The sequence below is a fragment of the Rhinoderma darwinii genome, unplaced genomic scaffold (assembly GCF_050947455.1).
Source record: "Rhinoderma darwinii isolate aRhiDar2 unplaced genomic scaffold, aRhiDar2.hap1 Scaffold_516, whole genome shotgun sequence".
NCBI classification, from domain to species: domain Eukaryota; kingdom Metazoa; phylum Chordata; class Amphibia; order Anura; family Rhinodermatidae; genus Rhinoderma; species Rhinoderma darwinii.
Genome location: NW_027464064.1, coordinates 51,915 through 64,838, shown reverse-complemented (window position 1 = coordinate 64,838; position 12,924 = coordinate 51,915). Strand labels below are relative to the sequence as shown.

Below are 12,924 nucleotides of genomic sequence, written 5' to 3'. Positions count from 1 at the left end.
TAGATTCCTCCTCTTTCAGCACTGCATTGTGGTGCAAGCAAAAGAAGCAAATCCTGTCTGGCTTCCTCTCCGGCCTTTATTCACCTCCCGTGTAGCTGTGAGTGTGTGAGCCTGCAGGGCCCCATGGAATTGCCTAGAAGTAGGCTGAATCGCTGCAAGGGCTGAACAGCAGTATCGGGCAGGCTCGGGCAACGCGCGGCCCGTTCGGGTTATCGCTTCTCGGCCTTTTGGCTAAGATCAAGTGTAGTATCTGTTCTTATCAGTTTAATATCTGATACGTCCCCTATCTGGGGACCATATATTAAATGGATTTTTAGAACAGGGAGATGGAAATAGAGCTTGCTCTGTCCACTCCACGCATTGACCTGGTATTGCAGTATTTCCAGGACCGGTGCACCCTTTCCTTATGTGTTGACTAAAAGCAGATTCCAAAAGTGTTTTTTGTCTTTGCTATTGTTTCTGTCTTTCTGAAGGGATCTCCCCTTTTAATCCCATTATTTCAACACCTGTTGGACAATGCATGAGTGATAATGAGCTCATTGATTAAATGCAATTAATGAATAGATTGCCACCTCTTGTTGTGTGTCGTCTGTGTTTCTGTGTTTCCGGCATTTCACATTGGAACACCTCATTCACCTTCCTTGTCTTCTCTCCGCCCTCCCTTTTAGGTAAGTTAAAGAGCTGCACCTGAGCCAGCCACTGATTGATTGATTGATTGATTGATTGATTGATTGATTGATTGATTGATGCAGCACAACAGTCAAATAGTGGAGTGGAGTAGGGGAACAGCAAACAGCCAATAAAGCAGCCTGCCCGCTCGCCTGCCCGCCACAATGGACCTACCTGTGTACACTAGATGGATGTGATGGAATGTACTGTCGTCCCTACATTTCAAGAAGAAGTAAGAATTGCAGTTGCAACAAAGCCTTGCTTGCCTACAAAGAGAGCAGCAATTTGGATTTGTTACTATGTTACCTAGAAGAATAACAAACTGTGCAAGGATGGAGGTTGTAGGAGCAAGGAGAAGTTGTCTGTAAAGTTGGTGGATGCCTATTTTCCATTTTGCAGTCCCTTGTCTCCCTCTTGTGGCCTCCTGGAGGCAACTAGCTGTGCAAAAAAAAGACAGCCTGGCGGCCGGCTGTTGCAGTGTTGCCCTCTCAGGCAACACTGAGTGACTGACTGAGCCTCACCGTCTTATATAAAGTTCAGACGGAACTTTGCACGTGTCATAGTGGAGCCCTCAGGATTCCAGAGCCAGCTTTCTGACATCATAATGGGGCCTCAGAGATAAAAGCCTGGGCCCAGGCAGTGTTGGTCAGTGCTGCTCAGCAGGCAGCACTGGACTGGACTGGATTACAGCTGATACAAGGTGTGAAGGAACAAGGGGTGGCTGTGGGCATGCACTTGCTGCCGCTGCCAGTGTTTATCTGCATGGCAGCAGGGCATTTGGGCGTTGCCAGGAAGGCGTTTTTATGTAGATTCCTCCTCTTTCAGCACTGCATTGTGGTGCAAGCAAAAGAAGCAAATCCTGTCTGGCTTCCTCTCCGGCCTTTATTCACCTCCCGTGTAGCTGTGAGTGTGTGAGCCTGCAGGGCCCCATGGAATTGCCTAGAAGTAGGCTGAATCGCTGCAAGGGCTGAACAGCAGTATCGGGCAGGCTCGGGCAACGCGCGGCCCGTTCGGGTTATCGCTTCTCGGCCTTTTGGCTAAGATCAAGTGTAGTATCTGTTCTTATCAGTTTAATATCTGATACGTCCCCTATCTGGGGACCATTAAATGGATTTTTAGAACAGGGAGATGGAAATAGAGCTTGCTCTGTCCACTCCACGCATTGACCTGGTATTGCAGTATTTCCAGGACCGGTGCACCCTTTCCTTATGTGTTGACTAAAAGCAGATTCCAAAAGTGTTTTTTGTCTTTGCTATTGTTTCTGTCTTTCTGAAGGGATCTCCCCTTTTAATCCCATTATTTCAACACCTGTTGGACAATGCATGAGTGATAATGAGCTCATTGATTAAATGCAATTAATGAATAGATTGCCACCTCTTGTTGTGTGTCGTCTGTGTTTCTGTGTTTCCGGCATTTCACATTGGAACACCTCATTCACCTTCCTTGTCTTCTCTCCGCCCTCCCTTTTAGGTAAGTTAAAGAGCTGCACCTGAGCCAGCCACTGATTGATTGATTGATTGATTGATTGATTGATTGATTGATTGATTGATTGATTGATTGATTGATGCAGCACAACAGTCAAATAGTGGAGTGGAGTAGGGGAACAGCAAACAGCCAATAAAGCAGCCCGCCCGCTCGCCTGCCCGCCACAATGGACCTACCTGTGTACACTAGATGGATGTGATGGAATGTACTGTCGTCCCTACATTTCAAGAAGAAGTAAGAATTGCAGTTGCAACAAAGCCTTGCTTGCCTACAAAGAGAGCAGCAATTTGGATTTGTTACTATGTTACCTAGAAGAATAACAAACTGTGCAAGGATGGAGGTTGTAGGAGCAAGGAGAAGTTGTCTGTAAAGTTGGTGGATGCCTATTTTCCATTTTGCAGTCCCTTGTCTCCCTCTTGTGGCCTCCTGGAGGCAACTAGCTGTGCAAAAAAAAGACAGCCTGGCGGCCGGCTGTTGCAGTGTTGCCCTCTCAGGCAACACTGAGTGACTGACTGAGCCTCACCGTCTTATATAAAGTTCAGAAGGAACTTTGCACGTGTCATAGTGGAGCCCTCAGGATTCCAGAGCCAGCTTTCTGACATCATAATGGGGCCTCAGAGATAAAAGCCTGGGCCCAGGCAGTGTTGGTCAGTGCTGCTCAGCAGGCAGCACTGGACTGGACTGGATTACAGCTGATACAAGGTGTGAAGGAACAAGGGGTGGCTGTGGGCATGCACTTGCTGCCGCTGCCAGTGTTTATCTGCATGGCAGCAGGGCATTTGGGCGTTGCCAGGAAGGCGTTTTTATGTAGATTCCTCCTCTTTCAGCACTGCATTGTGGTGCAAGCAAAAGAAGCAAATCCTGTCTGGCTTCCTCTCCGGCCTTTATTCACCTCCCGTGTAGCTGTGAGTGTGTGAGCCTGCAGGGCCCCATGGAATTGCCTAGAAGTAGGCTGAATCGCTGCAAGGGCTGAACAGCAGTATCGGGCAGGCTCGGGCAACGCGCGGCCCGTTCGGGTTATCGCTTCTCGGCCTTTTGGCTAAGATCAAGTGTAGTATCTGTTCTTATCAGTTTAATATCTGATACGTCCCCTATCTGGGGACCATATATTAAATGGATTTTTAGAACAGGGAGATGGAAATAGAGCTTGCTCTGTCCACTCCACTCATTGACCTGGTATTGCAGTATTTCCAGGACCGGTGCACCCTTTCCTTATGTGTTGACTAAAAGCAGATTCCAAAAGTGTTTTTTGTCTTTGCTATTGTTTCTGTCTTTCTGAAGGGATCTCCCCTTTTAATCCCATTATTTCAACACCTGTTGGACAATGCATGAGTGATAATGAGCTCATTGATTAAATGCAATTAATGAATAGATTGCCACCTCTTGTTGTGTGTCGTCTGTGTTTCTGTGTTTCCGGCATTTCACATTGGAACACCTCATTCACCTTCCTTGTCTTCTCTCCGCCCTCCCTTTTAGGTAAGTTAAAGAGCTGCACCTGAGCCAGCCACTGATTGATTGATTGATTGATTGATTGATTGATTGATTGATTGATTGATTGATGCAGCACAACAGTCAAATAGTGGAGTGGAGTAGGGGAACAGCAAACAGCCAATAAAGCAGCCCGCCCGCTCGCCTGCCCGCCACAATGGACCTACCTGTGTACACTAGATGGATGTGATGGAATGTACTGTCGTCCCTACATTTCAAGAAGAAGTAAGAATTGCAGTTGCAACAAAGCCTTGCTTGCCTACAAAGAGAGCAGCAATTTGGATTTGTTACTATGTTACCTAGAAGAATAACAAACTGTGCAAGGATGGAGGTTGTAGGAGCAAGGAGAAGTTGTCTGTAAAGTTGGTGGATGCCTATTTTCCATTTTGCAGTCCCTTGTCTCCCTCTTGTGGCCTCCTGGAGGCAACTAGCTGTGCAAAAAAAAGACAGCCTGGCGGCCGGCTGTTGCAGTGTTGCCCTCTCAGGCAACACTGAGTGACTGACTGAGCCTCACCGTCTTATATAAAGTTCAGACGGAACTTTGCACGTGTCATAGTGGAGCCCTCAGGATTCCAGAGCCAGCTTTCTGACATCATAATGGGGCCTCAGAGATAAAAGCCTGGGCCCAGGCAGTGTTGGTCAGTGCTGCTCAGCAGGCAGCACTGGACTGGACTGGATTACAGCTGATACAAGGTGTGAAGGAACAAGGGGTGGCTGTGGGCATGCACTTGCTGCCGCTGCCAGTGTTTATCTGCATGGCAGCAGGGCATTTGGGCGTTGCCAGGAAGGCGTTTTTATGTAGATTCCTCCTCTTTCAGCACTGCATTGTGGTGCAAGCAAAAGAAGCAAATCCTGTCTGGCTTCCTCTCCGGCCTTTATTCACCTCCCGTGTAGCTGTGAGTGTGTGAGCCTGCAGGGCCCCATGGAATTGCCTAGAAGTAGGCTGAATCGCTGCAAGGGCTGAACAGCAGTATCGGGCAGGCTCGGGCAACGCGCGGCTCGTTCGGGTTATCGCTTCTCGGCCTTTTGGCTAAGATCAAGTGTAGTATCTGTTCTTATCAGTTTAATATCTGATACGTCCCCTATCTGGGGACCATATATTAAATGGATTTTTAGAACAGGGAGATGGAAATAGAGCTTGCTCTGTCCACTCCACGCATTGACCTGGTATTGCAGTATTTCCAGGACCGGTGCACCCTTTCCTTATGTGTTGACTAAAAGCAGATTCCAAAAGTGTTTTTTGTCTTTGCTATTGTTTCTGTCTTTCTGAAGGGATCTCCCCTTTTAATCCCATTATTTCAACACCTGTTGGACAATGCATGAGTGATAATGAGCTCATTGATTAAATGCAATTAATGAATAGATTGCCACCTCTTGTTGTGTGTCGTCTGTGTTTCTGTGTTTCCGGCATTTCACATTGGAACACCTCATTCACCTTCCTTGTCTTCTCTCCGCCCTCCCTTTTAGGTAAGTTAAAGAGCTGCACCTGAGCCAGCCACTGATTGATTGATTGATTGATTGATTGATTGATTGATTGATTGATTGATTGATGCAGCACAACAGTCAAATAGTGGAGTGGAGTAGGGGAACAGCAAACAGCCAATAAAGCAGCCCGCCCGCTCGCCTGCCCGCCACAATGGACCTACCTGTGTACACTAGATGGATGTGATGGAATGTACTGTCGTCCCTACATTTCAAGAAGAAGTAAGAATTGCAGTTGCAACAAAGCCTTGCTTGCCTACAAAGAGAGCAGCAATTTGGATTTGTTACTATGTTACCTAGAAGAATAACAAACTGTGCAAGGATGGAGGTTGTAGGAGCAAGGAGAAGTTGTCTGTAAAGTTGGTGGATGCCTATTTTCCATTTTGCAGTCCCTTGTCTCCCTCTTGTGGCCTCCTGGAGGCAACTAGCTGTGCAAAAAAAAGACAGCCTGGCGGCCGGCTGTTGCAGTGTTGCCCTCTCAGGCAACACTGAGTGACTGACTGAGCCTCACCGTCTTATATAAAGTTCAGAAGGAACTTTGCACGTGTCATAGTGGAGCCCTCAGGATTCCAGAGCCAGCTTTCTGACATCATAATGGGGCCTCAGAGATAAAAGCCTGGGCCCAGGCAGTGTTGGTCAGTGCTGCTCAGCAGGCAGCACTGGACTGGACTGGATTACAGCTGATACAAGGTGTGAAGGAACAAGGGGTGGCTGTGGGCATGCACTTGCTGCCGCTGCCAGTGTTTATCTGCATGGCAGCAGGGCATTTGGGCGTTGCCAGGAAGGCGTTTTTATGTAGATTCCTCCTCTTTCAGCACTGCATTGTGGTGCAAGCAAAAGAAGCAAATCCTGTCTGGCTTCCTCTCCGGCCTTTATTCACCTCCCGTGTAGCTGTGAGTGTGTGAGCCTGCAGGGCCCCATGGAATTGCCTAGAAGTAGGCTGAATCGCTGCAAGGGCTGAACAGCAGTATCGGGCAGGCTCGGGCAACGCGCGGCCCGTTCGGGTTATCGCTTCTCGGCCTTTTGGCTAAGATCAAGTGTAGTATCTGTTCTTATCAGTTTAATATCTGATACGTCCCCTATCTGGGGACCATATATTAAATGGATTTTTAGAACAGGGAGATGGAAATAGAGCTTGCTCTGTCCACTCCACTCATTGACCTGGTATTGCAGTATTTCCAGGACCGGTGCACCCTTTCCTTATGTGTTGACTAAAAGCAGATTCCAAAAGTGTTTTTTGTCTTTGCTATTGTTTCTGTCTTTCTGAAGGGATCTCCCCTTTTAATCCCATTATTTCAACACCTGTTGGACAATGCATGAGTGATAATGAGCTCATTGATTAAATGCAATTAATGAATAGATTGCCACCTCTTGTTGTGTGTCGTCTGTGTTTCTGTGTTTCCGGCATTTCACATTGGAACACCTCATTCACCTTCCTTGTCTTCTCTCCGCCCTCCCTTTTAGGTAAGTTAAAGAGCTGCACCTGAGCCAGCCACTGATTGATTGATTGATTGATTGATTGATTGATTGATTGATTGATTGATTGATGCAGCACAACAGTCAAATAGTGGAGTGGAGTAGGGGAACAGCAAACAGCCAATAAAGCAGCCCGCCCGCTCGCCTGCCCGCCACAATGGACCTACCTGTGTACACTAGATGGATGTGATGGAATGTACTGTCGTCCCTACATTTCAAGAAGAAGTAAGAATTGCAGTTGCAACAAAGCCTTGCTTGCCTACAAAGAGAGCAGCAATTTGGATTTGTTACTATGTTACCTAGAAGAATAACAAACTGTGCAAGGATGGAGGTTGTAGGAGCAAGGAGAAGTTGTCTGTAAAGTTGGTGGATGCCTATTTTCCATTTTGCAGTCCCTTGTCTCCCTCTTGTGGCCTCCTGGAGGCAACTAGCTGTGCAAAAAAAAGACAGCCTGGCGGCCGGCTGTTGCAGTGTTGCCCTCTCAGGCAACACTGAGTGACTGACTGAGCCTCACCGTCTTATATAAAGTTCAGACGGAACTTTGCACGTGTCATAGTGGAGCCCTCAGGATTCCAGAGCCAGCTTTCTGACATCATAATGGGGCCTCAGAGATAAAAGCCTGGGCCCAGGCAGTGTTGGTCAGTGCTGCTCAGCAGGCAGCACTGGACTGGACTGGATTACAGCTGATACAAGGTGTGAAGGAACAAGGGGTGGCTGTGGGCATGCACTTGCTGCCGCTGCCAGTGTTTATCTGCATGGCAGCAGGGCATTTGGGCGTTGCCAGGAAGGCGTTTTTATGTAGATTCCTCCTCTTTCAGCACTGCATTGTGGTGCAAGCAAAAGAAGCAAATCCTGTCTGGCTTCCTCTCCGGCCTTTATTCACCTCCCGTGTAGCTGTGAGTGTGTGAGCCTGCAGGGCCCCATGGAATTGCCTAGAAGTAGGCTGAATCGCTGCAAGGGCTGAACAGCAGTATCGGGCAGGCTCGGGCAACGCGCGGCCCGTTCGGGTTATCGCTTCTCGGCCTTTTGGCTAAGATCAAGTGTAGTATCTGTTCTTATCAGTTTAATATCTGATACGTCCCCTATCTGGGGACCATATATTAAATGGATTTTTAGAACAGGGAGATGGAAATAGAGCTTGCTCTGTCCACTCCACGCATTGACCTGGTATTGCAGTATTTCCAGGACCGGTGCACCCTTTCCTTATGTGTTGACTAAAAGCAGATTCCAAAAGTGTTTTTTGTCTTTGCTATTGTTTCTGTCTTTCTGAAGGGATCTCCCCTTTTAATCCCATTATTTCAACACCTGTTGGACAATGCATGAGTGATAATGAGCTCATTGATTAAATGCAATTAATGAATAGATTGCCACCTCTTGTTGTGTGTCGTCTGTGTTTCTGTGTTTCCGGCATTTCACATTGGAACACCTCATTCACCTTCCTTGTCTTCTCTCCGCCCTCCCTTTTAGGTAAGTTAAAGAGCTGCACCTGAGCCAGCCACTGATTGATTGATTGATTGATTGATTGATTGATTGATTGATTGATTGATTGATTGATTGATGCAGCACAACAGTCAAATAGTGGAGTGGAGTAGGGGAACAGCAAACAGCCAATAAAGCAGCCCGCCCGCTCGCCTGCCCGCCACAATGGACCTACCTGTGTACACTAGATGGATGTGATGGAATGTACTGTCGTCCCTACATTTCAAGAAGAAGTAAGAATTGCAGTTGCAACAAAGCCTTGCTTGCCTACAAAGAGAGCAGCAATTTGGATTTGTTACTATGTTACCTAGAAGAATAACAAACTGTGCAAGGATGGAGGTTGTAGGAGCAAGGAGAAGTTGTCTGTAAAGTTGGTGGATGCCTATTTTCCATTTTGCAGTCCCTTGTCTCCCTCTTGTGGCCTCCTGGAGGCAACTAGCTGTGCAAAAAAAAGACAGCCTGGCGGCCGGCTGTTGCAGTGTTGCCCTCTCAGGCAACACTGAGTGACTGACTGAGCCTCACCGTCTTATATAAAGTTCAGACGGAACTTTGCACGTGTCATAGTGGAGCCCTCAGGATTCCAGAGCCAGCTTTCTGACATCATAATGGGGCCTCAGAGATAAAAGCCTGGGCCCAGGCAGTGTTGGTCAGTGCTGCTCAGCAGGCAGCACTGGACTGGACTGGATTACAGCTGATACAAGGTGTGAAGGAACAAGGGGTGGCTGTGGGCATGCACTTGCTGCCGCTGCCAGTGTTTATCTGCATGGCAGCAGGGCATTTGGGCGTTGCCAGGAAGGCGTTTTTATGTAGATTCCTCCTCTTTCAGCACTGCATTGTGGTGCAAGCAAAAGAAGCAAATCCTGTCTGGCTTCCTCTCCGGCCTTTATTCACCTCCCGTGTAGCTGTGAGTGTGTGAGCCTGCAGGGCCCCATGGAATTGCCTAGAAGTAGGCTGAATCGCTGCAAGGGCTGAACAGCAGTATCGGGCAGGCTCGGGCAACGCGCGGCCCGTTCGGGTTATCGCTTCTCGGCCTTTTGGCTAAGATCAAGTGTAGTATCTGTTCTTATCAGTTTAATATCTGATACGTCCCCTATCTGGGGACCATATATTAAATGGATTTTTAGAACAGGGAGATGGAAATAGAGCTTGCTCTGTCCACTCCACGCATTGACCTGGTATTGCAGTATTTCCAGGACCGGTGCACCCTTTCCTTATGTGTTGACTAAAAGCAGATTCCAAAAGTGTTTTTTGTCTTTGCTATTGTTTCTGTCTTTCTGAAGGGATCTCCCCTTTTAATCCCATTATTTCAACACCTGTTGGACAATGCATGAGTGATAAAGAGCTCATTGATTAAATGCAATTAATGAATAGATTGCCACCTCTTGTTGTGTGTCGTCTGTGTTTCTGTGTTTCCGGCATTTCACATTGGAACACCTCATTCACCTTCCTTGTCTTCTCTCCGCCCTCCCTTTTAGGTAAGTTAAAGAGCTGCACCTGAGCCAGCCACTGATTGATTGATTGATTGATTGATTGATTGATTGATTGATTGATTGATTGATTGATGCAGCACAACAGTCAAATAGTGGAGTGGAGTAGGGGAACAGCAAACAGCCAATAAAGCAGCCCGCCCGCTCGCCTGCCCGCCACAATGGACCTACCTGTGTACACTAGATGGATGTGATGGAATGTACTGTCGTCCCTACATTTCAAGAAGAAGTAAGAATTGCAGTTGCAACAAAGCCTTGCTTGCCTACAAAGAGAGCAGCAATTTGGATTTGTTACTATGTTACCTAGAAGAATAACAAACTGTGCAAGGATGGAGGTTGTAGGAGCAAGGAGAAGTTGTCTGTAAAGTTGGTGGATGCCTATTTTCCATTTTGCAGTCCCTTGTCTCCCTCTTGTGGCCTCCTGGAGGCAACTAGCTGTGCAAAAAAAAGACAGCCTGGCAGCCGGCTGTTGCAGTGTTGCCCTCTCAGGCAACACTGAGTGACTGACTGAGCCTCACCGTCTTATATAAAGTTCAGACGGAACTTTGCACGTGTCATAGTGGAGCCCTCAGGATTCCAGAGCCAGCTTTCTGACATCATAATGGGGCCTCAGAGATAAAAGCCTGGGCCCAGGCAGTGTTGGTCAGTGCTGCTCAGCAGGCAGCACTGGACTGGACTGGATTACAGCTGATACAAGGTGTGAAGGAACAAGGGGTGGCTGTGGGCATGCACTTGCTGCCGCTGCCAGTGTTTATCTGCATGGCAGCAGGGCATTTGGGCGTTGCCAGGAAGGCGTTTTTATGTAGATTCCTCCTCTTTCAGCACTGCATTGTGGTGCAAGCAAAAGAAGCAAATCCTGTCTGGCTTCCTCTCCGGCCTTTATTCACCTCCCGTGTAGCTGTGAGTGTGTGAGCCTGCAGGGCCCCATGGAATTGCCTAGAAGTAGGCTGAATCGCTCCAAGGGCTGAACAGCAGTATCGGGCAGGCTCGGGCAACGCGCGGCCCGTTCGGGTTATCGCTTCTCGGCCTTTTGGCTAAGATCAAGTGTAGTATCTGTTCTTATCAGTTTAATATCTGATACGTCCCCTATCTGGGGACCATATATTAAATGGATTTTTAGAACAGGGAGATGGAAATAGAGCTTGCTCTGTCCACTCCACGCATTGACCTGGTATTGCAGTATTTCCAGGACCGGTGCACCCTTTCCTTATGTGTTGACTAAAAGCAGATTCCAAAAGTGTTTTTTGTCTTTGCTATTGTTTCTGTCTTTCTGAAGGGATCTCCCCTTTTAATCCCATTATTTCAACACCTGTTGGACAATGCATGAGTGATAATGAGCTCATTGATTAAATGCAATTAATGAATAGATTGCCACCTCTTGTTGTGTGTCGTCTGTGTTTCTGTGTTTCCGGCATTTCACATTGGAACACCTCATTCACCTTCCTTGTCTTCTCTCCGCCCTCCCTTTTAGGTAAGTTAAAGAGCTGCACCTGAGCCAGCCACTGATTGATTGATTGATTGATTGATTGATTGATTGATTGATTGATTGATTGATGCAGCACAACAGTCAAATAGTGGAGTGGAGTAGGGGAACAGCAAACAGCCAATAAAGCAGCCCGCCCGCTCGCCTGCCCGCCACAATGGACCTACCTGTGTACACTAGATGGATGTGATGGAATGTACTGTTGTCCCTACATTTCAAGAAGAAGTAAGAATTGCAGTTGCAACAAAGCCTTGCTTGCCTACAAAGAGAGCAGCAATTTGGATTTGTTACTATGTTACCTAGAAGAATAACAAACTGTGCAAGGATGGAGGTTGTAGGAGCAAGGAGAAGTTGTCTGTAAAGTTGGTGGATGCCTATTTTCCATTTTGCAGTCCCTTGTCTCCCTCTTGTGGCCTCCTGGAGGCAACTAGCTGTGCAAAAAAAAGACAGCCTGGCGGCCGGCTGTTGCAGTGTTGCCCTCTCAGGCAACACTGAGTGACTGACTGAGCCTCACCGTCTTATATAAAGTTCAGACGGAACTTTGCACGTGTCATAGTGGAGCCCTCAGGATTCCAGAGCCAGCTTTCTGACATCATAATGGGGCCTCAGAGATAAAAGCCTGGGCCCAGGCAGTGTTGGTCAGTGCTGCTCAGCAGGCAGCACTGGACTGGACTGGATTACAGCTGATACAAGGTGTGAAGGAACAAGGGGTGGCTGTGGGCATGCACTTGCTGCCGCTGCCAGTGTTTATCTGCATGGCAGCAGGGCATTTGGGCGTTGCCAGGAAGGCGTTTTTATGTAGATTCCTCCTCTTTCAGCACTGCATTGTGGTGCAAGCAAAAGAAGCAAATCCTGTCTGGCTTCCTCTCCGGCCTTTATTCACCTCCCGTGTAGCTGTGAGTGTGTGAGCCTGCAGGGCCCCATGGAATTGCCTAGAAGTAGGCTGAATCGCTGCAAGGGCTGAACAGCAGTATCGGGCAGGCTCGGGCAACGCGCGGCCCGTTCGGGTTATCGCTTCTCGGCCTTTTGGCTAAGATCAAGTGTAGTATCTGTTCTTATCAGTTTAATATCTGATACGTCCCCTATCTGGGGACCATATATTAAATGGATTTTTAGAACAGGGAGATGGAAATAGAGCTTGCTTGCTCTGTCCACTCCACGCATTGACCTGGTATTGCAGTATTTCCAGGACCGGTGCACCCTTTCCTTATGTGTTGACTAAAAGCAGATTCCAAAAGTGTTTTTTGTCTTTGCTATTGTTTCTGTCTTTCTGAAGGGATCTCCCCTTTTAATCCCATTATTTCAACACCTGTTGGACAATGCATGAGTGATAATGAGCTCATTGATTAAATGCAATTAATGAATAGATTGCCACCTCTTGTTGTGTGTCGTCTGTGTTTCTGTGTTTCCGGCATTTCACATTGGAACACCTCATTCACCTTCCTTGTCTTCTCTCCGCCCTCCCTTTTAGGTAAGTTAAAGAGCTGCACCTGAGCCAGCCACTGATTGATTGATTGATTGATTGATTGATTGATTGATTGATTGATTGATTGATTGATGCAGCACAACAGTCAAATAGTGGAGTGGAGTAGGGGAACAGCAAACAGCCAATAAAGCAGCCCGCCCGCTCGCCTGCCCGCCACAATGGACCTACCTGTGTACACTAGATGGATGTGATGGAATGTACTGTCGTCCCTACATTTCAAGAAGAAGTAAGAATTGCAGTTGCAACAAAGCCTTGCTTGCCTACAAAGAGAGCAGCAATTTGGATTTGTTACTATGTTACCTAGAAGAATAACAAACTGTGCAAGGATGGAGGTTGTAGGAGCAAGGAGAAGTTGTCTGTAAAGTTGGTGGATGCCTATTTTCCATTTT

General features: G+C 47.5%; 9 non-coding genes across 9 annotated transcripts; all 9 read left to right on the top strand.

The window, feature by feature from the left end:
* Positions 1 to 211: 211 nt before the first annotated feature.
* On the top strand, positions 212 to 402 carry LOC142721322 (U2 spliceosomal RNA). Its single transcript, XR_012874074.1, has one exon. It is a non-coding gene; the product is annotated as a U2 spliceosomal RNA (small nuclear RNA).
* A 1,284-nt stretch (positions 403 to 1,686) lies between these two features.
* LOC142721287 (U2 spliceosomal RNA) lies at positions 1,687 to 1,873 on the top strand. The gene has a single exon (XR_012874040.1). It is a non-coding gene; the product is annotated as a U2 spliceosomal RNA (small nuclear RNA).
* A 1,300-nt stretch (positions 1,874 to 3,173) lies between these two features.
* LOC142721285 (U2 spliceosomal RNA) lies at positions 3,174 to 3,364 on the top strand. The gene has a single exon (XR_012874037.1). It is a non-coding gene; the product is annotated as a U2 spliceosomal RNA (small nuclear RNA).
* Positions 3,365 to 4,652: 1,288 nt separating this feature from the next.
* LOC142721321 (U2 spliceosomal RNA) lies at positions 4,653 to 4,843 on the top strand. Its single transcript, XR_012874073.1, has one exon. It is a non-coding gene; the product is annotated as a U2 spliceosomal RNA (small nuclear RNA).
* Positions 4,844 to 6,131: 1,288 nt separating this feature from the next.
* Positions 6,132 to 6,322, top strand: LOC142721284 (U2 spliceosomal RNA). Its single transcript, XR_012874036.1, has one exon. It is a non-coding gene; the product is annotated as a U2 spliceosomal RNA (small nuclear RNA).
* A 1,288-nt stretch (positions 6,323 to 7,610) lies between these two features.
* LOC142721320 (U2 spliceosomal RNA) lies at positions 7,611 to 7,801 on the top strand. Its single transcript, XR_012874072.1, has one exon. It is a non-coding gene; the product is annotated as a U2 spliceosomal RNA (small nuclear RNA).
* A 1,296-nt stretch (positions 7,802 to 9,097) lies between these two features.
* Positions 9,098 to 9,288, top strand: LOC142721319 (U2 spliceosomal RNA). Its single transcript, XR_012874070.1, has one exon. It is a non-coding gene; the product is annotated as a U2 spliceosomal RNA (small nuclear RNA).
* A 1,292-nt stretch (positions 9,289 to 10,580) lies between these two features.
* On the top strand, positions 10,581 to 10,771 carry LOC142721318 (U2 spliceosomal RNA). The gene has a single exon (XR_012874069.1). It is a non-coding gene; the product is annotated as a U2 spliceosomal RNA (small nuclear RNA).
* Positions 10,772 to 12,059: 1,288 nt separating this feature from the next.
* LOC142721290 (U2 spliceosomal RNA) lies at positions 12,060 to 12,254 on the top strand. Its single transcript, XR_012874043.1, has one exon. It is a non-coding gene; the product is annotated as a U2 spliceosomal RNA (small nuclear RNA).
* The last annotated feature ends 670 nt before the right edge of the window (positions 12,255 to 12,924 follow it).